Source organism: Pseudonaja textilis, chromosome 1, assembly GCF_049901715.1.
Source record: "Pseudonaja textilis isolate UNSWEBS1 chromosome 1, rPseTex1.2, whole genome shotgun sequence".
In the NCBI taxonomy this organism is placed as follows: domain Eukaryota; kingdom Metazoa; phylum Chordata; class Lepidosauria; order Squamata; family Elapidae; genus Pseudonaja; species Pseudonaja textilis.
In genome coordinates, this window is record NC_141990.1 from 306,495,750 (window position 1) to 306,522,139 (window position 26,390).

Sequence of the window (26,390 nt, forward strand, 5' to 3'; positions counted from 1 at the left end):
TTCTACTTCTGCATTTATTTTTCCTTCCTCACATATACATAAGTGCATGTACACACAAATACACACATTGTGCCCAAGGTTTAAATCCTAGGCCCCTTTTCCCTACCTTTTAAGTCAACAGACTCCGGGGCAGTGGTGAGATCCAGTTTTTTTTACTACCGGTTCTGTGGGCGTGGCTTGGTGGCCGTGACAGGGGAAGGATACCGTAAAATCTCCATTCCCACCCCACTCCTGGGGGAAGTTTACTGCAAAATCCCATTCCCTCCCCACCCCACTAACCTGCTTTCCAGCTCCGTTCTCCTGTACAGGGCAACCAAAGAAGACCCAGCTGAACCGCTGGGACTCATCAGGCAGAGAATACATGGGGGCAGGGCCAGTCAGAGGTGGTATTTGCTACCAGTTCTCCGAACTTCGAGCTACTGGTTCTCCAGAACTGGTCAGAACCTGCTGAATACCATCTCTGTTCTGGGGCATTTTTATCCCAGTCTTCATTCAGACATCTCTTCTATTCTTACATAACAGCATTATCTGGCCTTAAATGAAAATTAAATAAGTTAGATGTGTTAATCCTGACAGATTTAATGCACCTTTGAAATATTTGAATGGCTGAACCTTGTTCTCTGATAACATAACTTATTTGAACCAAATAAACCGAGGAATAATAATAAACTAGATAGTCTATCATGATAGCTTCTTGCTAAAGAATATAAAACCAATGGGGCAGATTTGCGCCACCATCCTTTCATATTTTTTGTACATTAGCACAATGGACTGTACCTTTTGGAATGTTTCTCATAAAGGGTAAAAAAAAAATCATTGTGTGCTTCGAGCAATTTATCCTGTCTTTCCCTTTTCCCATATATTTCTTCCTTGTTACAAAGCTCCTCCCATCCAATCTTTGTGGGAGTGGAATTTGCCAGATCTTTCTCCATGCAGCTGAATCAGTAAGGCTCTCATAATAATCACCCCAATTCCTTGTCATTCCCCCACTCCATATGAAAACCAGACGATCAATATATAAAGATCAACAGAATACTTTCCAACTTGTTAATTCCACCAAGCTGGCCCATGTCAAGTTTTCTTTTTAATTTTTAATTTATTTATTCATCAAATTTAGAAATTGTTCATCTCCCTCTTGCTTCATCCATGATCTTAAATTCAGTACTGAAGATGATGCTAAGAGCAATACTGAAGCTATTTTTTGCTCTGTTGAATGTAAGTAATGAATGTACATATTTTGGAGGGAAATTCAAACAAAAAGAGGTTCCAAGCCAGGACCATCCAGAAGGGAAGCAAGAAGGGGGCAGAAAGGCAAAACAATGTCACCCACCTCACTTCTTTTATACAAGCTTTGGGAGATGTATATGAAAGGGGTGGAGCTTGCTGGATGGTCATGCACAAATAGCCATGTAAAAGGGCAGGCTTTAGCAATGTATGGCTTCATCTACTTTGGAACCCAATACAATAATTTCTCATCTTTTTTCCCCTCCTTCTGTTTTCTACATGGAAGATGGCAGTAAGCTTTTATCCAGGAACCTCTTGTTGGAAGAAATATCCTTCTGGGTCCAGTTCAAAGTGGGGAAAAAGATACTGGAATCATGGAAGTTGCTTTGAAAGAAGGTTTGTTTAATGGTGGACAGGACCACATGCCTTGGAGCTCCTAGGAGAAAAAAAGGGAAGGGATGCTGAGGGTCCCTGGGTTTTATACCCTCTCTGGGCTTTGAATTTGAGCTTGTGTTCTGATAGGTTGTCAGAATCCCATGGGCCATGCAGGGGTAACTTGGTAGGTTGTCTTTTGAGTCCCAGGCTTGGTTGACTCTTGCTGAATGATGTTGTAATGAAAGGGCTTTGGGATTCCTATTATGGGTCTGCCTGAAGGAGGTAGATCTTTGTTAAGTAGAAGAGACTGGCCCAGGCTTTAATGGCCCATTAACAGAGGTAGTGGGGTTGAGTTTCTGCCTCTCTGAGTTTCTACTTCTCTTTTAGGGGAAATATTACGCCTTTTTAATATATCCTAAAACATTTCATTTCTCTAGGAGAGGGCTGGGTTTTAACTTCCAACACTCTCTACAAGCCACAAAATTGTAACACAATCAATTTATGAACAGAAAAACAAAAGAAAACCCTAAGCTAATATCAGCTATCAGTTAAGTTCTCTTTCAATGTACCTTTAAAAAACACTTACCTTACTATTCTAATGACCTGTCAAAACTTGCCTCCTCCCCAGATCCATCTCCAGAAAGGAGAGATTGGTGAATGTTTCCACTTTTGGCTGATGATATTTGTGAACAAAATAATGGAATTTACCAATCCCTGTCATTCGCACACTCTGTATCTCTTGGCATTATTCACTGGCATCCTATCTGTGGCAGGACAGGGATTCCCAGTGGAAGCAGCAAATTTAATGTGGTACAGTTTTCCCCTGATCAAGGACTGGTAAGTACAAATCTGATCATGAGGAAGAGGCAATAAACCTGTATTTCCAATTTAATGCTACCAGTCAAAAAGTATTAAAGAGCTATTTGATCTCCCCATCTTCTTTATAGATTTCTCCTTGTAAAGTAAAGTTAAAAGAAGTTAAACGTAACCCTTGGCATGATAACAACATTTCAGAGTCCATGAAAGGGAGACAGCAACTGTACAAATAAATCCTCATTGGAAGCTCCTTGTTCTTGGACCACTATTGCATAACTTTAACTGTATAATACAAAAAGTCTCCTTAACCGGGAACTGAAACAGGCAATATAAAACGATCTTTTAGCAAGTTTCTTAAGTAGAGGAAAGGATATGGAGTATGGCTGTTCCTCACCCAACAGTAGCAATGCATATTCTTCTTCAGCTGGGTGTTCTTCTCAAACTTTCCCCATGTACCACTGTCCAAAAAAAAACCCCATTAACAAACAGGAGCAGATTCATAGGATGGATACCAATCAGGTGAGAGGTCTGGAAACCACATGCATTAAATGATCTGACTATGTTTAATCTGCAAAAAAAAGCAAAAATAATGAAAGCAATTTACAAATGTCTGAAGGCATATTAAATGAACTTAATCTCTATTGACTTACAGCCATTTTGTTTAGCGGCAGTTCGAAGCTAAAATGGCACTATAGTCTCCTATAACTGGCCCTCACACTTATGACCGCAATAGCATTCCCCACAGTCACATGATCTCCAGAGTCACATGACCAGATGCTTGGCAAGCAGTATGTATTGGTGATCGTTGCAGTGTCCCAGGGTCATGTGATCGCCCTCGCATCCTTTCCAGCTGGCTTCTGATAAGTGAAACCAATGGGGGAAACGAAATTTGCCTCATGACCATGCGATTCATATAACAACTGCAGTGATTTGCTTAACAGCCTTGGCAAAAAAACGGGCATGACTCACTTAAGAACCACCTTAGCCATAATCCTAATTGTGGTCCTAAGTGGATTTGAAAATACATTCAGGCTGAATATGTGGTGGAACTTCCTGATTGTAGAAGTAGTCAGCCTGTGAAACACGATGACATGTCAAGCAGATGCTCCATTGCTGGAGGTCTCCAAATAAAGGCTATCAGAGATACTCCAATAGATACCGTACTGAATTGATTAAACTAAAACAACTCTAACGTACCTTCCAACTCTGATTCTATGGAGAGGTTAATAGTTCAATTGGCATCATGGACAAGAATAAAAAAAATCTGGTTTTGCAAATGGGCCCTCATTGATTCCAGGTTTTCATGGCACTTAAGCAAGGGGCTCACTATAGAACTACCTCCCTGAGTTTCCACATTTTCCTCCCCATTGTTGTTATTCTCACTAGCCTGCCTATCGATCTGGAACAATGCTTACTGATTGGCAGAGACAGATAACAGAGCAGTAGAATGGAATGGAATGGAATGGAGTGGGATGGAATGGAGTGGAGTGGAGTGGAACGGAATGGAATGGACCATGGAGGTTTTCTACTCAAGCAGGAGAACATATACCATATTAGACAAGTGTCTGTCCAGACTCTTCTTTAAAAATCTCCAGTGATGGAGCGCCCACGATTTCTGAAGGCAAGTTGCATTGTTGCTTCTTCCCTTTTTTTAAAGCTCTCTTTTCACTTTTTTCCCCGCAAAAACATAGTTCAACTGACTCCAACTTGGCACCCTGTACCTGTGTTGAAATTGCAATGTTCATAGCACGCATTGTATGGAACACGCTGGCTGGGAATTCTGGGAGTCATTATCCCATTACATTCGCAAGAAATCAGATTTGAAAATGCCTGGGATAAGGGATAGGGATCAACAAGTAAGAAGGAAGGGAACAATCAAAATTAGAACGGCCGGTAATTAACTCCACATTAAGTTATAAGCCTCAACAGATGCCTAATGCTAATCTTGATACTGCTCTTGTTTGGAAAAATCTATAGTTAATTTTTCTTGGCTGTCCCTTATTGTTCTGGGTAGCAGACTCACAGTGTAGGATATTATTTATTTCTCTCTCTTTCCAAGTCATTTTCGATCCATGAAATATTTTCTGGGTGAAAGAAGAATTCTGTACTCTGCTTTAGACTTTGGCCGCATCCCAAGACAGAGTTAAGTATGCTTAAGCTCAATGAATTCACCAGATTTAAACACACTTAACTCAGTGTTGGATTGTGGCCTTTGCTGTGGATCTCCCAAGTCTGACATGTTGCCTGCAATAATCTTCCATATGAGAGAAACTATGCACTGCTAGAGATTCTGAGTATAGACTCCGGAGACTTAGCTGCAGGAAACACCTGTAACAATTTAGCTCCATTAAGCAATACCTTATCCAAGACTTGGAGAATTTTCTATTTACATTACAATACAGCTGAAAATTGCTCCAAAGTGAAGATGAAAGCCTTCCTGATCGACTACATTTTCTATGTGAATGGAACACCATTCCCAGTAGCCTTTTTGTTTCATGGCATTCCAAAATTTTACAGCATGAATTCCTTTAGTCTGAATAGCCTCTGGAATAACTTTTACATGCTCTGAAAATTGTTTGTCTCCAAAGCATTAACTCTAATAGGTGATACAAATTACAGAGCAGAAGTGGTGTTCAGCAGGTTCTGACCAGTTCTGGAGAACTGGTAGCAGAAATTTTGAGTAGTTTGGAGAACCGGCAAATATCACCCTGCCCCCATTTATTCTCTGCCTCCCGAGTCCCAGCTGATCAGCTGGATCTTCTTTTGTTGCCCTGCACAGGAGAACAGAGCTGGAAAGCAGGTTAATGGGGTGGGGAGGGAAGAGATTCTGCAGTAACCTTCTCCAGGAGTAGGGAGGGAATGGAGATTTTACAGTATCCTTCCCCTGCTGTACCCATCAAGCCACATCCACAGAACCAGTAGTAAAAAAATTTGAATCCCACCACTGTTTTGGACCTGTCCATCCACCTCCAAATCCCTGCCACTCAGCCAACTCAAAAATCTACATTAAATTGTATGAGTGTAGCACTGAACTGGCCTGACTGGCCTCATAGCTAAGTCACAGTAAAGTACTGTATTATGGAGCCACTGCAGAATGGGGTCTGCATAACCACTGAGCTTGCTCAGAATCCCTGAAAACACATGCAGTTTCTTGCTTGTCAGCAAACAAAAAACAAACAAATCCCAGACTCGTCAGTCCAATCAATTTATTTTCAGCTGGTAATTGCCAGAATGGCTTTTGGTGCCCTGTTTTTTTGTTGACAAGGAACAGTCAAAGTGATTTATTTATTTATCAGTTTTGCTACCCTCCAAGATTTTTTTCTTTTTTAATTCTTAGGTATATCACGCCAACTGACTGACTAGAATAGTGCTTTTTTAAAAAGAAAGCAAGGACTCTTCATTGCCCAGGAACATGTGAGTCAAGAATTGCAGAGAGGAATTATCTCACCCAAAAAGATGGGAACAGTCAGAGAAATGAGAAAGGAACCTAGGTAGAATTAAGGAGTGATGATTTGGGAATAAGTACTGAACTGCAATTCCAGCCCCAATGTTGGAATTAACCCCATATCAAAGCAATTAATGTATTCTCATCACAATTATATCTTGGCAAGTGGGAATTCAGAATCCATCTCCCACAAATATTATTATTTCAAAGATGGGTTGTGAAAATTCATGCCCTAAATTTCATGTGCACAAATTGTGAATCCCAAATCGAGGACAAATTTTCTCTCATTATTGTACAGGTAGTCCTCAACTTACAACAGTTTACTCCGTGACCGTTCAAAGTTACGACCGCACTGAAAAAATTGTTCACACTTACAATTGCTGCAGTATCCCCACAGTCACATGATCAAAATTCGGATGCTTGGCAATTGACTCATATTTATGACGATTGCAGGGTCCCAGGGTCAAATGATCACCCGTTTGTGACTTTCTCCAGCAAAGTCAAGGGGGATGCTGGATTCACTTAATGACCATGTTACACTAAACAATTGCAGTGATTCACGTAACAACTCTGGCACAAAAGCTTGTAAAATGGGCCAAAGTTCACTAAACAAATGTTTCACTTCGCCACAAGAAAATTGGGCTGAATATTTATTTATTTAACTTATTTGTCAAGCGGTTATAATATAACAGGTATAAGTATAAACATAGTTATGAATACTATGAATTCTATGAATTTTATGAATTCATGTATCCATGAAAAATAAAAAGAAACAATAGGACAGGAACAGTAGGCAAGTTGGTGCACTTATGCTCGCCCCCTACAATTCCATATATTTGTCAAAAAAAAATACACGTATCTTTTATGTATACTGAGAGTATTTGCACCAAGACAAATTCCTTGTGTGTCCAACCACATTTGGCCAATAAAGAATTCTATTCTATTCTAAAAAAATGTTTTATAACAATAGATAATCTCCACAACAAACCACATGTTGCATGTTTTATGCCAAACTAAATAGCTTTCAATTCTCCTATTGCCATAGTTCAAATATTTTCCATAATACCTTAGTTCAATCATATAATTCTGATTTCTACCCAGGAAACCCCAAACCCATCTCCTTTCTTAATAGTTTCTTTCTTTTTTCTTAATTTTGACTTTAATGCTTTCGTCTTTTTCAGGAATTTAAGTCCCATATGGAGAGGTTATTCTCTGTCTCAACCCTATATATCAACTGGAATAAAATGTCTCTTTCATTGCAGTGGAAATCAGATTCTTCCTTTTTTTTCCCTCTGGGATTTTAAATATACTGTATATAATTTGTTTCTATGTGTAGACTGTAATTACTTAGAGTATGGAAATGCCACGTGAGGGAAAAGAGGAGGTTACCCTGGCAACAGCAACCATATTCTCTTCTTGGGGTTCCTTTTCGTAATTTGGAGAAGCTTACTGGCATACTTAGCGCTCAAAGGGTTATAATTGTGAACAGTACCGAATACACCCTTCTAGGTAATTTCTTTAATTCTTGCCATTTATTTAGCCAAGAGACATTAAAAAGAAAACATTCTTTGTGGCTTCCCCCACCTGCGTTGTAAGACCTTCTAAAAATGTTCGTGTAGTTTATATCCCTCTCATTGGCTACCTAGCAGCAGCAACATTTCAGGGAACAATGCGGGGAAAAGCACATGCCGTTCAATAGAAATATTAATCTATGGCATTGTTCAAGCAATTGGGAGGAATATATATATATATATATATATATATATATATATATATATATATATATACACACATACATACATGTATACACGTGCGGGTGTGTTTTTCATTTAAATGAAATCATATCCTTTTCCAAACAGAATCTGGTATTAAAGCAGTATTAAAAAGAAAGGCCGTAGTGCATCGGCACTGTTGATGAATCAAATAATTATAAATAATTCCTAGTATTAACTTCTTAGACTGACAAAAACTATCACACAATAGTTTTTCTGCACCACCACACCTTTGGAAGAAACTTCACTCAATGTGCCCATCCTTTCACCTTCCTGAGGCTCACGCTGCTTGCTGAAATGCTCTATAATGCGCTACCATCCTTTTTACTTAAGTAGTTTTTTTATGTGTGAAAAGAGCATTTTCTCCACAATTGGAGGAATTTTTTTTTTAAAAAAAATCTCTTGTAGAGTATACAAATTGAGGCAATCCATTTACTTGCTTCTAAATGAGCCTGTTTGATGGTAAAGATATTTCAAAGCAATGATTGAGTACATTACGCTAATTCTTTATTGTTCATCAGTGGAATTTTTTTTAAAAAAGGTTCTCGAATACTCCAGATTCTCCCCAGCACAAAAATGTAGACCAGTAGCTATTCTGACTGTTTTCCTATCCAAGTTAGTAGAGAAGCATTCTGATATATAGTGGCTTGCTCTTTGCCAGTCTTTCTTTTAGCTGGTTTTTAAGTTGGAAAAAAAATGCATTTATTTTCATTGAACAGATGGAGCTTTTGTGTGCCAATTCTCCAAAGGCAAGTAGTTGCTAATATAAATGCTCTAAGGACCCCATTTTTATGGCAGGTTTCTTTAATCTTGTCCTGTGTTAAGTAGTTTTCATGATGTGGGTTTTATGAAATGTAAATTTCTTATTAGTTTGGTTTATTCAGAAAAAAAAACATTTTATGTTTCTTCCAGGCATTGATTTATTTCCCACAAATAATAGATTTGCACAGATTTTTGACCAAAGAAAAAGAAATGAGAGCAGAATACTTGTCATGCTGTTGTCTGTTCAATGGTGTAATTTAATGTGATGATTCTCACAAATGTATTTCCAGAGGTTACAAATCATTTCCAATAATTTCCTATCCCTAGAGACACTAATCTCTTCCTTCAGTAACTGCTGTGCCAAAATCCCCCTACTTAAAGTGGTCTGGGCTCTTAAGAATTCTAATGAAAAGCAACCAAATACATCTGTTTTATTCACAATGAAATATTTTACATTCAGGTTAAAGTGAGGATTAAAAAAAAACTAGTGAATTTTCATAATCTGTCAACCTCTTTCCTAGTGTCGTTTACCAGCCCTCACAACTAGATAGTTCAATTTTCAAGTAACACTCATATTTCCTGAAAATGACACACAGGTGGTCCTCAACATCTGACCACAATTTGGGGCAGAATTTCCATTGCTAAGCAAGGAAATTATTAAGTGAATTGTGATTTTATAATATTTTTTGCCACAGTTGTTAAGTGAATAACTGGAGTTGTTAAGTGAATTGTGTAAGACCCTTCTTTTCCACGTTGACCTAGCCGAGTGCTGGGTTGCTGCATTATTAAACAGCTTTTGAACATCAAACTTCTTTATTCAGGATAATATTTATAAAATACAGTTAAGCAGGGTAGTGGAAATATTATAGTAGTGATTAAACTTCGAGTTATGGTGGTTGATGGTATTTTTATGAATGCATTTTGTGATTTATTTTAAACCCAGAAAATGGGTAATATAAATAACAAGGCAAAGTATTTTATATTATCACCCAAGATTAATTAATTAAACCTGTCATCAACTAATAATAATGCATGATCTGTCTAAGAAGCTATGGATCTATGAACATTAATTTGTAAATAAATCCCTCTGAATTTTGTGGCTGTACTCCTGAGCACATTAGCACAGCATTGTGCAGTCACAATGACCAATAAAAGCTTGTTAAAAATGAAATAAATTTGGTGTGATGTAAGTGTACGTATGAATGTGTCTATGCATACATATATGTGCATGAGTGTAGAATGATTATGACTTAAGTGCAGGAGTATATGAACCTTTTGCCTAAAAATGGTTTCCTATCTTTGGGAAGACATAGGTTGAGGCAGGGGAGAAGAATGATCATGAAAAATTTGGAAAACATCATAGAATTATCTTGCTAGTCAGGAAAATCATCTACAATATATTTATATAAAAGCTGCTGCCTCTTGTGTCAGCTAAGAATGAGCTTTAAAAACTTCATTTTCATGTTTTCTGAGGGAAAAGAAACATGACAGATTAAAATGAGGAGTATGAAGTTTAGCTTTGATTCCTCCTCCCCTTTTTAAGATTAATTGCTTGAGATTATGAACAAAAGCATAAAGAATGAGGGAATAAAATCAAAGAACTGTAGAATCAGAAGGTGGCATTTAGGCTCTTAAGGAGTCATATCAAGCAATGAAGCAGAGAGAGAAAGAGAAAAAAGTGGGGGACTTAAAGAGAATTTACATATGAAACGTGGCTGTTGTGGTGCTAATCTATAAACCTAAAAATAGTTATAACTATATACCTAAATGATACCCAATTGTACATCTCCACTCCTGGCAAATTAAGTAATGCTATGGACATCTTATCCCGATGTCTGGAGGTTGCGAGGAGCTAGACAGGGAACAACAGACTTCAACTGAATCCTGGCAAGACTGAGTGACTTTGGATTTTCAATCCCTCCAGTTCTGGAACTATTCTATTTTCGGTACTGGATGGGGCTGCATTGCCCCAAAGAGACCTTGGGTGTCATTTAGAGATCTTTCTGGGCTCACAACTCCTGCTTGATGAGCTTGTGACAGTTGTGGCTAGGAGGGCTTTTTCACAACCTTGCCAGTTGCACCCATTCCAAGACTGAGGTGCCTTCTCATAGTTAAGTCATGCCCTGGTCATCTCTTGATTGGTCTACTTCAATGCACTCTCTATGAATCTGCCCTTGAAAAGTATTCAGAAACATCCAGAAGCTGGTGCAAAATGCAGTAGCATAAGCAGATATGTATGTTTTTTGAAGAATAAATGTTACACCTCTGCATCGGTTGCATGTTGTTTATTATTTTTCTTTGGTTCATATTTTATTTTACCAATTTATGGATTTTTAGATTCTATTTTATTTTACTGATTTACCAGTATAAGCATTTGAGGATTTGCTTAAAAGACAATAAACATGTCATAAAGAAATGGAGTTCCTGCATCTTTTGTTAAAAAAGAGGTTAAAAGTGCTATGGGATGGGAATCAGATGGAGAATTCAGTGCTTGGAGAAGAATGCCTGAGTCTTTCTTTTGTTACATAACTTTCTGTGTAAATCATAACCCTGAAACTGTTCTTTTTTTCAGGGACAAATGGAACTGGAATGTTTCTATCACTTTGTGGAGCAATAATAGCTTGGAAGGCCATTGGTAGCATCTTTCTTGCAAATATTGTATTTGTGAAAGCTTAGAATATACTGATTTCACATTCATTCCATTTCTACCATATTCTGCCAAGACTCCCAATCAATCTGGATGAAGAAAAATCCATTCTGGCACAGCAGTAGGCTAGCACCAAATTTAAAACAGAAAACGGCTGTGAAGGTCTGACTCACAGACAAACACAATACAGAAGCCTGATGATGGCAGATGAGATTCTGCTGAAATGTTGCTACAACTATGCTCTGAAATGCTGGAATGCCAATTAGTACAGACAGTAATAGCTCACAAGGGGATTAATTAAATGGTGTTTATATTCATTGACACTCCTCCCCCTAAAATCAGAATTCAGTTTTTATTTTTGAAAGGGAAGATAATTTTGAGGAAAATTGAGGGGATTGCATCATTCAGTTTTATTTTCCTCAGAATTGCTGTGGTGTGACTCCCTAAGAAAGCAGTAAAATGGGACAGAATGGAGACATCCACCTAATTTTAATTTCCATAGTCGGTAAAAGGCATGATTAGTACTAGTGGGATTACAGGTGGGGCTCAACCAAATGGTTCTATTTAGCATAATCACCACTCAGAAACATTGATCAAGGGCATTCTCAGCATGATAGATTCTATACACATGTTTGAATTTGATTGACTTTGGAGCCCTTCTGCTGCAGCAAATCTTAATCCCTGAAATGGCTACAGCAGAGAGGTGAGAATTAATTTCTGCACGTCAGCTTCACAGTTTTTGTGCATAAAGATAAAAGGCAACATTTCTGTGGTCTTCACCAAACTGTTATATAGATAGCATACTGCTTTCAATATCTTCAGGAAAGCAGATAAACCCAGCAGAAAGCCCAGCTTTCTCTCAGTCTCATTTGTTGAATTTCAGAACCTTCTTGAATTTGATTCTCCCAGATATGTATGACTACACCTCTCAGAACTCAGACTAATTCTTGATGATTCTAACTGGGAATTCTTTGAACTGCTTGTCATAGCATATATGCAACATTCTACTTTGGGAAAGACTGTTCCACCAGAAAAAGAGTCAAAATTAAACATGCTAACTTCATCCTTAATTTAAATTTAGAAACACTGTAAATTAAATAAAAATACCATAACCTCACCCTAGTCCCAAAAGTGCTTTTTCAAGTGGCCACTAGACTTTCTTTGTTTTTTCCTTGAAGACGTTTTGCTTCTCATCCAAGAAGCTGCTTTAGTTGAGCTGAAGTTGAAAAACAAAAAGCACCTTTGGGACCTGGATGACTGAGAATCTGCATAAACAACCTCATCCTATAGAAAAGACTATGACCAAGTTACTTGATGAGCTACGGTGACACAGTGGTTAAAGTGCAGTATTGCAGGCTACTTCTGGTGACTGCTGGCTGACTACAATTTGGCTGTTCAAATCTCAGCAGGCTCAAGTTGACTCAGCCTTCCATCCTTCCAAGGTGGGTAAAATGAGGAACCAAATTGTTGGGAGCAATATGCTGATTCTGTAAACAAATTAGAGAGGTCTCTAAAGCAGTATATAAATCTAAGTGCTATTGCTATGGCTACTTATATGCCAATTTAATGTATTGCATGTAGAGTAACAGGGAGAGACAAAATTAAGACCTTTCTCTTCTACTTATAGTTCATTATCATTGTAGCAGAGTAGATTCAGCAGCTGTCAACTTCTGGATGCCTTCAAGCAAAGCATCATCCTCTATAATGTTGAACATATTAACATCCTTCTGGGTTGTTCTGTGATGACCCAGGGTGGGATACAAAACAAATACAGTCACAGAAAACTGGTGAAGCCCCTTTTATTCTTTCACTTTGCTTCCAAGCTCCGAATATTCTTGATGGAAGACAAAAAACTCCCACACAAACAGTTACAAGAAGAAGGAAAAAAGCAACACAAACCAGGCAAGATAAGGGCTGGAAGACAACCACGGATAACACACACTGGGAAGGACGCCAGACTCAGAGAGGAACCATAAACTAGAGATATTTCCATTCTTTGTTTCCCATGTTTGCCTGTATGCAAGTCCGTCCTCTTATTCAGTTGTCACAGCTGCAGCCCATGAAGAGGATCAAGGCCTTCTCTTCCTGAGTAGACCATGTCTCTCTCTTATCTTCTCCTTCCTATGTGCCCTAGGATGGATAGGGGATGTGCCTGGGTCCTCCTCTGACTGCTCAGCCAGCCTCTGCCCTTCCCCAGCCTCTTCCACAACCTCCTCTCCTCCTCTCCCTCAGAGTCAATCTCCACCAGGGGCATGACATGTTCTCAGAATTCATGTGCTATGTTGGTCATAAAATTTCTAAACATAAGCCATGTCTTCTAACCAACTCCTAACAAGGTGACTTAGTCCCAAAATAGTGGCAGAATGTGTACTTGCATTGAGGTAGTCTTCGACTTATGACCACTTTTTAAACAATGTTTCAAACGTACAATGGCCTTGCAAAAAATGGCATGACTGGATTTGCTTAACAACCACAGGATTCATTTAAAAACCACAAATGATTACTGGGAAACTTGTCATAAAATCAGGTCCAACTTATCTTATGATTGTGTAAACTTAAAATGGAAATTCTGGACTCATTTCTGGTCCTAAATCAAAGACTACCTATATAGCAATTGTAGGAGAATGATGTTAACATCCATATTAATTATGCCACATTTTGAATTTACTGAACAGTAAATTCAATTTATTGAATTATTAACTGAACAGGCATTTGGCTGGTCATAATAAGCTATACATTTCTTATGCTAAATTCATGAAGTTGACATGAATATAGTAAGAAGATCTGAAATTGGAATATAAGAACTTTCTAAAAATGTTTGCAAATCTCCTGGTGATTGGAAACCTTGCCACATCAGTTTTTCCATTTGTGGGACTACTTGTAAATATTTCTAGCTAAATAAGCATACAATATCCCCTTTCAGGCTGTAATATTAAATGTTTGAAGAAATATGAAGATTTAGATATGCTGGACATATTTGCCTTTTTGTAAGGCAAATAAGGCTATAAGGCATTTGAAAACAAAGGAGAAACAATATATTAGAACAACATTCCCCAATCTGACACTGTCCAATTTGTTGAACTATATAACTTGCACCATTCAAAGTTAGCACAGCTAATGGATACATTGGCTAATATTATGTAATCTGTAGCCTTCAATTTTACAATAAATATTCAAAATTCATAATATGCAATTTCAATTTACCATAGTTTGAATTATTGTATTCCCTTTGCATTTGGGTTGACAATTATATTGTACCTTTTCTTTGAGACCTTAAGATAAGTGAAGAAGTTCCACTTGGCTGATAGCCTTCTCATACACAGGAACATTTTTGCATGTTCATAAAAGACAATAAAAAAATGAGAAATCAAGGTAATGTTTTTATGGTATTTCTTAAATATGTACATGAGTATCAACCACACAGGAATGAGTAAGAAAGGATGCATGAATTAAACAATTGATAAATGTGATGCTCCAAGGCCAAACTTCATCTTAGAAAACTTTCTAGTAAAATCAGAATTCAGATGGAGTAGAAATCCGGCCACAGAGTGAACTAGAAAAGGAATACAGGCTAGAAAGAATTATTTTAAGCTTAGGTCTAACAAAACTTCATACTCTTGGGCAGCAGAGGGCTGTGATGCATGGTTTAGTCTAGTCAATAATACAATGATTCTGGTTTTTTTCAGATGCAAAATGTACACAAGCTTAGAATCAATAAAATCCACTACGATAAATGCTGTTTATTAGCTGTAAGCATTGTTGGCTTAGACAACATTATACTGCTTTGTGAACCATAAAAGATTCAGCATACTAAGCACTTCAAAGCACTTTCAATAGGAAATAAAGTCCCCACAAAAGCTGTCTTGCTCAGCAGAGTTTTTCTTTGACAAATCTTTGGATGACTTTGCTTAAAAGCTTTTCAGCAAATAGAATTTAAGGGAGGTAGCTAGAAACCATTTATACAGGGTGGACTGTAAAACTTTTGCCTAAGTTCTCCATTGAAGAAAAAGTTTCCGTGTTATAATTCATTACTGGAAAACCTGCAGTAGAAGACAGGAACAAATCACATTGCTTTTTTCAGTGTTTCCTACTACAAATGAAGTAGTCCCACAATGACTTATTTGTATGATCTGTTTTGTTCATGAGTAGCTGAAAATAACTGCATGTCCTAAGGAAATAAGAGTGACATGATAATCAAGATGACCTCAGTGTAAGTCTTGGATTCTAAAGATCTGAAACCAAACCAAGCTTAGCTTTATGAACCCTTTTGTCTGGCTTGACCTATTTCTCATAATGCTTTTTTTCATGCAGCAATAAACCCAAGGAATTTGGAAGAATGAGCATGTGATTTTTATGTAGCATGATTACAAGATATGGGTGTTGTTAGGCCAGTGTCTTTTCAACTTTCTACTTTAAGGAACAGCTTTCCATACATAAATTCTGAAAGACAATAGGGTCAGCACTGCAGTCTTTATTTACTGGGCATTCTTAGCTCTCATTGGGTTATTTGAGAAGTGAGATCTTACCTTAAGCTATTTTATACTTTGCAAACTCTGGGAATTTCCCCTGACCTTCCCATTTCTCAGCAGAGCATGAATATTTCTGTTTTGGTTCCAAAATCCATATGAATAATCACATTAACAACTGAAATATTGGAGAATAAGAATTTTCCTTTCTGTGTTAGAGTGAAGTGTCAAATAATCCATCACAGGAATGAGTAGCTAAAAGCCAAGATAAAGTTCATAGATAAAATGTAACTGTGTTAGGCAGCGATGTGATCAGAGATGTGTTAGCTTATTTGAAGCTTTAGAAAGCCTAGTAAGCTAATCTTAGTAGATTCGACACTGTCTTTTTGACTAACAATTGAACCCTACATAACTGGATACATTCCTTCACAAAATATTGGTGATAAGTCAAAAAAAAAAGTAGACATGAAGGACTGTCAATAGCAAGGTGTGTAAGAGATTCCAACAAATATAACCTGTAACATTAGGAGAGAAATGGAAGTGTAGAGACATGTAACTATTTTTATCTCACATTCATGTTGTCTATGTTTGTGAAGGCAAGTGCCCAACTGGAAATCACTAGTCGCAGTCAAACCTAAGTATCCCTTTGTTTCAGAATGATGCAGTCTCTGTATAAAAAAAGAATTCAATCCAGGATGGCCAGACAATAGCATTCTTAAATGTTCAAGAAAAACATTTGAGGCTACCAAAAGCTGTCTTTTCATCTCTTGGGAAGTTGAGCAGACAGTTTCAGATGACCATCACCCTACACTGATAGAGCAGGCCTGACGGGAAGCAGTAATCTCCCGAGAAGCACAGATGTGGAGGAAGGGAGAAAATCTGGATGAATTTTATATAAGGGATGCTAATGAGGAAGCAAGAGCAGATTCAAACAAGACTGCTGATAAATTTACCCCCTGCAGTTCATCCTGACATGGACTTCTGCTACTAGAATAAACAGGCTCTTCAAGAGGGTTGACAGGATTGTTTTGATTATTTGGGAGATGAATCTCCCAGTTCTTTGATCGCCTGATGTTTTTGGAGCCTGCCATGCTGTGCAGCAACAGGAGTTTATCACTTTTCTAACCCTGGAGCAGCTGCCTATAACTGATTTATAGAAGGGAAGTGACCATTAAGAGCCAAACACCTCATAGGCACTTAAACTAGCTGGGATTTTCACTTCTCAAGTCAATAGTAGCAAGAAGGGGTGCTTCCCATGAAGAAAATGATTATCATTAAAATAATAATAAAAAGAAAAGAAAAAGACACTAGGAATGCAACCAACATGACAATAGTGTAAAGAGTAAGATCAGCACCTCATCAACTTCCACCTCTCAAATTTAAGTGTAAGTAGTTGAATATTCCTCATCAACTTTCAAGCAGGCCTGTCTTTTTTTTTTTTTAAATTAACTAAATTAAGTATAATCTGTTCCTTACATTTTTCTTTCCCACCTGGTAATATGTGGCTGAGTATAGCGCCGATGCCAAAAGGTGATGCATAGCAGGTTAGTGTTATTGGAAGTGTTTCGCTATGTTGTATTAGTACACGGTCTGATGTGTTCAAGTTTTTTATTTCCTGGAATGCTGTTTCCTCTCATCACCCCCAGGCCCAGGTTGCTTTCTTGTCAAGCAACCTGTGTAGTAGTTCCACAATGGTTGCTTTCTGTGATAGGAATATATTATAAAAGTTAATGAGTCCTGAGAAAGCTTACAGATCAGTTTTATTTGTGGGTCTGGGGGCTTCCTTGATTGCTCTGACTTTATTTACAGTGGGGTGGATTCCTTCACTGTCTATAAGGTATCCTAGGAATTCAACTTTGTCGGTGGCTAATTGGTACTTTTCCTTTTTTACTTTTAGTCCCACCTCCTTGAATTTGCCTAGGACTTCTTTTAGGCGGTCACACAGTTGTTCTTTGTCCTTGGCTGATACCAGGACATCATCAAGTATGGTACCACCCCTTTTATCCCTTGCAATAGGTGTTCCATTAAACTGTGGAACACCCCTGGGGCAACGCTGATGCCAAATTGTAGTCTGTTGCATTTGAATGCCCCCCTGTGCATCATGATTGTCTGGGCTTCCACTGTTTCGGGGTCAACGGAGAACTGTTGGTATGCCTGTGTGAGGTCTAGTTTCACGAATATTTTCTCCCCCAAGGGAATGTAATAGATGCTGCACCACTGGAACTGGGCATGCGCTTTGTTGGAGCGCGTAGTTAAGGCTTGCTTTGTAGTCCCCACGGATGCGCACTGACCCATCAGGTTTAATTGGTATAACAATTGGAGTTTCCCACTTTGTGTAGTCAATTGGTTCTAAAACCCCTTGTGCGATGAGTTTATCCAATTGCTCATCGATTTTTGGTTTTAATGCGAAAGAAATCCGCCTTGCCTTCAGTCTTATAGGGGCTAAGTTTGGGTTTAAACTAAAGGAAATTGGCCCCCCCGGTACTTGCCCAGTTCTCTGTCGAACACATCCCAGAATTCTTCCATCAGGTTGTCATCTCACTCTGTCTCAGTGATGCTGTTTATCCCTGTGACTTTGATTCCTAATGGTGCAAACCATTCGAGTCCCAATAGGCTAGGTCGGTTCTGGTCAACTGTGGTTAGTGGAAGGACTCTGGTGTGTTTTTTGAATGTTACTTTGAATTGTCTGGCACCAACTACAGGTATTTTGTTCCCCTAGTAGTCTTTCAGCATTAGAGTCCTTTCCGGCTTATGTCTGGCATTGGTCTTTTTTAAATTTTTTTTATTAATTTTCAATAAACAAACATACACAAACATATACAAACAAAACACAAAACATGAAAACATAAAACTTCTTTTTGGAAAGTGGCTTAGTCCCGGGTTACATCTTTTTGTACAGACATAAATCAAATTCATGCTCCCTTTATATACCATTTCATATCTTATTTACCATTCTACATTTTCTTTATAGCTTCTCCCCTCTTTTCACTCTCTTAATTCTATTTTATTTATTTCATCTCAATTTAAATCATTATGCTTGTATCTTTTGTCTGTTCTATTTCAATTATCTATTATCTTTTCTCATTAACACAAAATTTATCCTGTAATCACTGATTGAAGTATGACGCCTTTATATCTTTCCCCTAAATTTAACACTTAAAATAATATATAATTTTCATTCTGATTCTGCTTAGTACATTCTAAAGCTAAGTACTATATTTTAAAATAGGAAAATAATAAGTTTATAATATAATTAAAACAATAATCCATAGCAAATTAAACTCTATCGTTAAATCTTAAGCATTTTGCAAATTCCTTTTAATATTTTATCCCATTTTATAATCATATAATGTTCCAGTTTTCTAACATTATTTCAAATACAAATACAACAATACAGTCTTATGTACTTTTGCAGAATCTCTTTTTTAATTATATTTTTACCCATTATCTCTGAATAAATCCTGTTTCTTTACATCTTGTTTCAAACCTTTGTAATTTCTCTTCCCTTTTTCCCTTCCTTTTTTCTCCAATCTAGCCTTTTTAGCCCCCCCGTCTCTTGATCTCCACCCTCTTAATCTCCACCCTCTTCTCTATTCCTCTTTTCTGTTGCTTTCTGACATTGTATCTATTTTTCACCTTATTTTTCCCTTTTTTGGTTGTTTTTTTAAGTCTTAAATTCTCCATTCTCTTTCCCTCTTTCCCTTTTCTTCCCCAGCTAGAGTTGTTTGTTCATTAAAGATGGCTTCTTCTTCATCCTAATCTTCTTGTTCTTGTAGTTTCTGATAGGTAGAAATCGCCATTTCTAAGAAATGAAAAACAGATCCAGAAGAGCCCTTTCCTTCTTGTTCCTCTTCTTTTAGCTTTTTAAATTCCATTTTCAGTTCATCAACAAGTAATGCCATTGTGAAAAAAATTTTAAACAACCCAAATGTTTTAGTCCTTCAAATAATAATTTCCAAAGGTCCCAAAGTCACCAAGCAATCCAAATACACACAAACTGTTTCATTTAGCACTTTCTTTTTATACTTCCTGGGGTACAGTTCAGTTGCAAAGTTCCAAAATATATCTTTTAGAAGTCTTGTTACAATTCAACTCTAGTCTTATAAGTTCCAGGCAGCCTCCTCCAGCAAAATCTTAATATTAATTCTTTTCCTCTCCCTTCCCACTTATAGCAAAAAAAAAATTGTTTTTCCAATGTTCAGAAATCTTTAATGTCCCCTTGGCTTTAATTTTCAAATTTAATTACCTGCTGATGCCAAAACGGGTTTTTCTGATTTCCATCTGCTATCACCGTAAGGAAGGAGAGTGAGAAAAAACAAACTTTCCCCTTTTACTTTCATTTGCCGCTTTTTCCAATCTTCTTTGGGAGCAATGTAACTTTAGTGAAATTAAAATTCCAGGGTATTTAAATGTTACTTATTATCCTGGTCAGCCAAAAACTTTCACTTCTCAGCTTCCTCCTGCACATTCTTATCCAGATGAAAGCTTCTTTGTGGCGGCCATTGCTGACCCCCGCTCCACCGCTTTCGGAAAAGGGAGTTAAGCCCGCTGAGGAGGGGTTGCGATTCTCCCGGACCCCTGCCAGATCTCCCCTGTCTTCAGTTACCTCTACAGGGTAACTATTAGCCCCCAAATCCAGCTAGATCGGGGGCACTCCAGCGGCGAGCGCAGCAGAAACCGCGCACCATCGCGGATTCCTGCCGCTGCGGAAGCCTTGCAAACTGGAAGTTCCTGGTATCAGTCTTTTTATGGTGTCCCACGATACCATTGGTAAGTATGAGCCTGAGTCTACTTCCATCAGGCATGGCTAGCCTTCTATTGTGACCTGGACATATACTTTCCTGGTGTTTGTCGTGTTGGAGTGTCCAATGGTCACCATCTGGTGTGTTTCCTATCTTCCATTGCTTGTCTCTTTCCCTCACCTGTTTTTGTTGTCTTGGTTCCAGCGGCTCCCTGTTTGTCTCTCCCTCTCTCTGCTGGGTGGGTGTTCCATCTTTGTCTAGGGCCATAGTTCTTGCTTGCTTGGCATTCCCTAGCAATATGTCCCAGCTGTTTACAATGTTTGCAGATTGCATCTAGGAAACAGCACTCGGAACGTGGATGGTTCCCCTCGCAACCGGCACAACGGTTCCTTCCTTTTTTTGTTCTGGTCCTTTCTGCCCTGTTCTGACTAGAGTTAATTTACCTCTTCTTCTTCCTCGTCATCTTCCAATGGGGACTCAATGTCCTTGTGGTGGGTTGTGGTGGTGTTTTGGGGGGGTTTCTGGTGGCGCTTTGTTCATTTTCCGCATGATGGCCGCCGATTTCTGTGTTGCTTCTGATGCGGTAGCTTCTTCTATTGCTTCTTGGAGTGTTATTTTGGGTTTTGTTAATAATCGACCCTGGAGTGTAAGATCTCTCAGTCCCAGAACCACTCTGTCTCTCATGGCTTCATCCATGTTTAGGAATTTGCATGCTCCGGTGCCACATCCAATCTTTGGAAAGAGTGATCCATAACTGGTATGTCAACATTCAAAGTATGATGTTCACACCAAACTAAGAACCTTTGAAACAGGTTGAATTGATATGGAAAGAGGCAATAATCTTTTAATTAAATATAGTTAACCTAAGTGCTTTCTATACTTAATCATGTATCATTTTAGTCACATGAAACACTAGAAGTCATCATCAATTTTGGATGACTTCTGGGCCTGCGTTCAAACTATTTTTTTAACACACTCTTTCCCCATCTCTTTTCTGCAGGTCAACTGAAATAAGAAAGATAGCTGAAGTGTTCACAATAATCATCACAACCCCTACCCAGTGCAGGTTCAAATCTGAATCCCCATTCTCCAGAAACAGCTGTATCCTGAGGACTAGACAACATAGAAATCCTTGGAAGGCACCCATGGCTCTATAGCCTCAAGCTGTGTAGCCTTTTATTCAAAGCTTTCCTGTTGTAGTTCTTTCTGTGAATATCCTACCTCCCTTCCCATCAGGTACCCAAAATGGTTAGCAATCTTAAATAAAATATAAAGGAACATCATGCATGTGTTTTAAGTGGGTAACCATTCAATGCAGACCATCAAATAAAATATTTTGCATATGTATTTTTCTTCTCGGTTCCATGGGACATCCATATGTGCATTGGAGTTCACAAAGAGCACAGGATCAAGTCCTAGATGCCCATTTAAGTGCTATTGAAACCATTTATTGTGTTGACATTATGTTTCTCACTGTACTCTCATGCTGATAAATTAACTTTACGCTAATTTTATATTAGCAGAAGCCTTGGTTCCTGTTCCATTTGATTTCACTCCATTTTACACTTGTCACCAATGTATAATCAGAAACATGGGGAGGAGGCAGGCCCATAACATGCAGGTAATAAACACCTGTCAACTCTTGATTAATGGCCTGGCAGTCTTGATCTGGTAAAAGTCACTGTAGGGAAGGTGTGAAAAAAATCTCACTCTAACACCTGCACAGTTTAATTAAAAGACATTTATTAATACTCATTGTCCCTATTTACCAGCGGTCCTCTTTGGTTCACCCCTGAACCTCTGATAGAACCATCAACAGCTCATGCAGGATGCTTTTTGAGATCACAATGCAATTGTAAAACAGATTGGGTCAAAGTGAGAATATTTGCCAATTTATTTATTATATTTCTATAGCCACCCATCTCAACCAAGTGACTCTTCAATTCATCATCTGTGAAGGGAGGGAAAAGTTCTCAGACTTCATATAAGAACAGCTTTATGAGATCAAGTAACTAAGTAAGTTGCTTGGAGCCAGACAAGTTAGTAAGTTTCCTGGAGCCAGACAAGCCAAAGAAGAGCCAGGTCAGTGGACCCTAGCTAAAGGGAAGTAAAATAGGCTATATAGCTGAGCTGAGCATTTCTTAGCAATCAAAAAGTCCAAGAAAAGTGAGAGGGATAGTTAATGCCTTATTTAACCTATTGATTAAAGCGGTGTTTCTCAACCTTCATAACTTTAACATGTGTGGACTTCAACTCCCAGAATCCCTCAGCCAGAATTCCACAAATGTCCATACATCTTAAAGTTGCCAAGGTTGAGAAACACCAGATTCAAGCAACCAGCTGATGCCTTTGTGGTAGATAACTAGTCTCACTGCGTAGAAATAGGCACAGACACTTTTCCCATTCTGTCTAGGGTTTTGTTTTATTTAGTAAACCATCAATGTTTGCTGGAGGGTGAAGGATCAGATAGAGCCCCTGGTGTGGTTCTTATTTGTTTAAATTGCTTTAGCTTCTTGCCTATTGTTTACATTTTTTTAATACAATGTTGTTGAATTTGTTTTTAAGTGCTGTAAACTGCTCAGAGTTGCTATTGAGAGATGTGTGACTATACAAATCAAACATTTTTTTTAAAAAGGAGGCTGCTTTTTATCCTCACTAAGAAGTTCATGGCACTAAGAGCCAAGGTGAAGAGTTAGTTGGATAACAAAATTGAAATATTTCCAGTGATCACTATAAATACCTGAGCATTTTTCAAGCTGACAACATCAACCACGCTGAAGCCAAGAAGAAGGTTAGAAACAGATATATCATGGAAGTTAAGAAGACTTTAAATGCAGCGGAGAAAAGACCCTCAGGGCAATTAACACCTGGACAATTCTAGCCATTAGATACACACCTGGAATAGTGGACTGGACTGAAGCAGAACAAAAAGCCCTGGACAGGATGACCAGAAATAATGACAATAAAGACCAGAAATAATGACAATAAATCATACTCTTCATCCATGCAGAGATGTTGACAGACTACTTACTAAAGAAAATAGATGGGCATGGAATGTTGCACTAAATAAAAAGAACAAAGGAAAAAAGAATATTGGAAGAATATCTGAAGGACAGTGAAGATGTTGAGAAGGCAGCAACAGATAGCAAATGTTGCCTCTGCAAAAAAAAAAAAAGCTGAAAAAACAATGGACCACCTTGTTACCTTCTGGAAGATCCTACAGACTGACTACAAACAATAGCATGAGAAAGTAGTAACAATGGTTCATTGGAACATCTCCAAGAAATGCCATTTGCCCTCAAGCAAAAACTGGTGCAACCATGAAATAGACAAATGGAAAATGAAGAAGCTAAAATGGGACATTAGAATTCAAATCGACAGCCATCTGCCCCATAACACCTTACACTTAATAAATGCTGATAAGAAAGAGAGAGAAAAGGTCTGACTTATGATTATTGCAGAACCTGGGGACAGCAGAATAGAAAAGAAAAAACTGGAGAAAATCACAAAATACAAAGGCCTGCAAAAAGAAGTAGAACTGCTGTGGCAAAAGAAAGCAAAGACAGTACCAATAATAATAATAGGCATCATGGGGTGCAGTCTGAAAACAACTGGAACACCACTTGAATACCACTGGCATTGACAAAATCACCGTAAGTCAATTCCCACAGGCAGCTTTACTCAGAACAGTTTATATCCTGCAACAATACCTCTAACATCATCAAGTAAATATCAGCTTATCCTCGGTCCTCGAGAAGAATTTGATAGGTGGATAAAAACGCCAAATCCAGTCTAAACATCTGGCTGACTGTGCAATTATACATACAGCAGTCACATCACTGACATTTAGAATGCAAACAAAATATATTTTCTTTTCTATTCTTAGAATCTTTTCCTCCTGGAGGAGAGATTAGATAGCAAGCTTTCTTCATCTTCATTTACAGCTAAACTGTGTCCCAAATACATCAGCTTCTTTTCTAACTTTTCCTTGCAAACTTTTCCGTTGCATGTTGGATATTTCATCTAACTACAACTACAATGGCTAGATTGCTAACTGGGTTGGAGGTTGACATCAATCTTCCCTTTCCAGCAATTATACTTGCTCCTGGATCATTTCCAGACACAATTCAAACAGCTGATGTTTTAAAAATACTTTATGGTTTATTTTCAGATTCACAGAAGACTGCTTGGAAGATGGTGAGTTTTCCTTTACTAGAAATATTTGAGCAGACACTAGATTACTGCAAATCAGAAATATGTACCTGCTCAAAGGCTTAAGAAGTTAAAACAGGAAGTCATTGGTTAAAGCCATGAGTATTCCCATTTTATCCATTCTTAATTTTAATTTGCACAGAATTGCTTGCAGCAAAGAGATATGCTAAAACCTTGGGAAAGACACATATATTTTGGTTGACAGTTTCTATTTATGTCCAGTTAACTCATTCACCTCCTTGACTGGTTTCAAAGAAAAGTAATTTTTTTAAAAAAATAAATTTTATTGATTTTACAATTAAAACAGACCAACAACACATACATAAATGTAAGAGAGAAAAAGAAAAGAAGAAGAAAATAGAAAGAGAAAAATAGAAAACAATTAAATATTATATATTTCACTTTTTTGGTATTTGTTTATCAAAGATCCCTAATAGAAAGGACCCTGGTTTGAACTCGATCTGTTCTCTTGTCATTTCCTCCAGCCAATTTCTAATTTTCTGCCAATATTTTTGAGCTTCTGTACAGAACCACCACATATGGAAGAAAGTTCCCTCTTTTTTTTTTTTTTTTTTGTATTTCCAGCAATTCGGACTCATATTGGGGTGCATCTTTGCTAATCTCAAAGGAGGAAGGTACCATCTATAAAACATTTTACAGGCATTTTCTTTGTATGCTACCGATTTTGTAATTTTATTATTTCTACCCCAGACCTTTTCCCATTCTGTTATGGTGATACTATGTCCTATATTCCTACTCCAGGCTATCATGTTCCCTTTTACAATTTCTTCTTCTAATTCTACTTCTAATAAATAATTATAAAAAAAAATTTTTTTGCCTGATCCTAATAAAATTTTATCTAATTGCTGGAGTTTATTGTTAATTCCAAATTCTTTCTTGTCCTGTTTATATCTACTTTGAATTTGAAGATATGCCCACTGATCAATTTTTAATCCCTGATCTTGAAATTCTTGCCACGATTTCAGATTTCCTTGCGTATCCAATAGGTCCTTATATTTAATCATTTTAGTAATATCCAGATTATTTGGGTGAATCATCACCTCCATTGTTGAGATCCAAATTGGTATTTTTAAATAGTGTTTTTTCCGTATTTTCTTCCAATTAATCAATAATGAATCTCTGATTAGGTGTCTGTGAAAATATTTCTGGCTGGATTTCCCAACATCCCATAAAAAAGCATGCCCCCCCTCTGCAAGTCATGGCCTTCTAAGAATAATATTCTCTTATTGGTTAAATTCACCCATTCCTTCAACCATACTAAAGAGGCTGCACTATAATACAACTCCCAATTTGGAAGTGCCAGCCCTCCCCTGTTCTTCATATCCTGCATTTCCTTTAAGTTTATTCTAGGCTTTTTCCCTTGCCAGATGAATTTTACAGTTATTTTATTAAGTTTTTCAAAAAAAAAATTGTGTACTTTGATTGGGATCATCTGAAATATATAGAGGAATTTTGGAAGAATATTCATTTTAATAGCAGCGATCCTGCCTAATAGTGAAAGTTGCAGCTTGCCCCATGTTTCTAAATCCTTCTTTACCTGCTGCATCAATTTATCATAATTATTTTCCTTAAGTGTCTTATAATGTGCTGTCAACCATATTCCTAAGTATTTAATTTTTAAAACAAGCAAACCATAGTTCATACCCTTAAACGAAGTATAGGTAAAGAACATCTAGTGAAAGAGAAATAAACATAGAATGACTTCAAACATGTGTTATGATCTTATCTGAAAGCTATCCCAGGAATTCGTTTCAAAGAAATGGTCTGACACATAATTTACTTGACATCATTTGTGCTATTGTTATATGCTGCTTTTACTACTAGGTGGAGACATGTGTGAGTGTGTGTATGAGAGAGAGAAAGAAAGAGAGAGAGCTCATGCATGCTTGTTTGTATTCTGCTGATCTC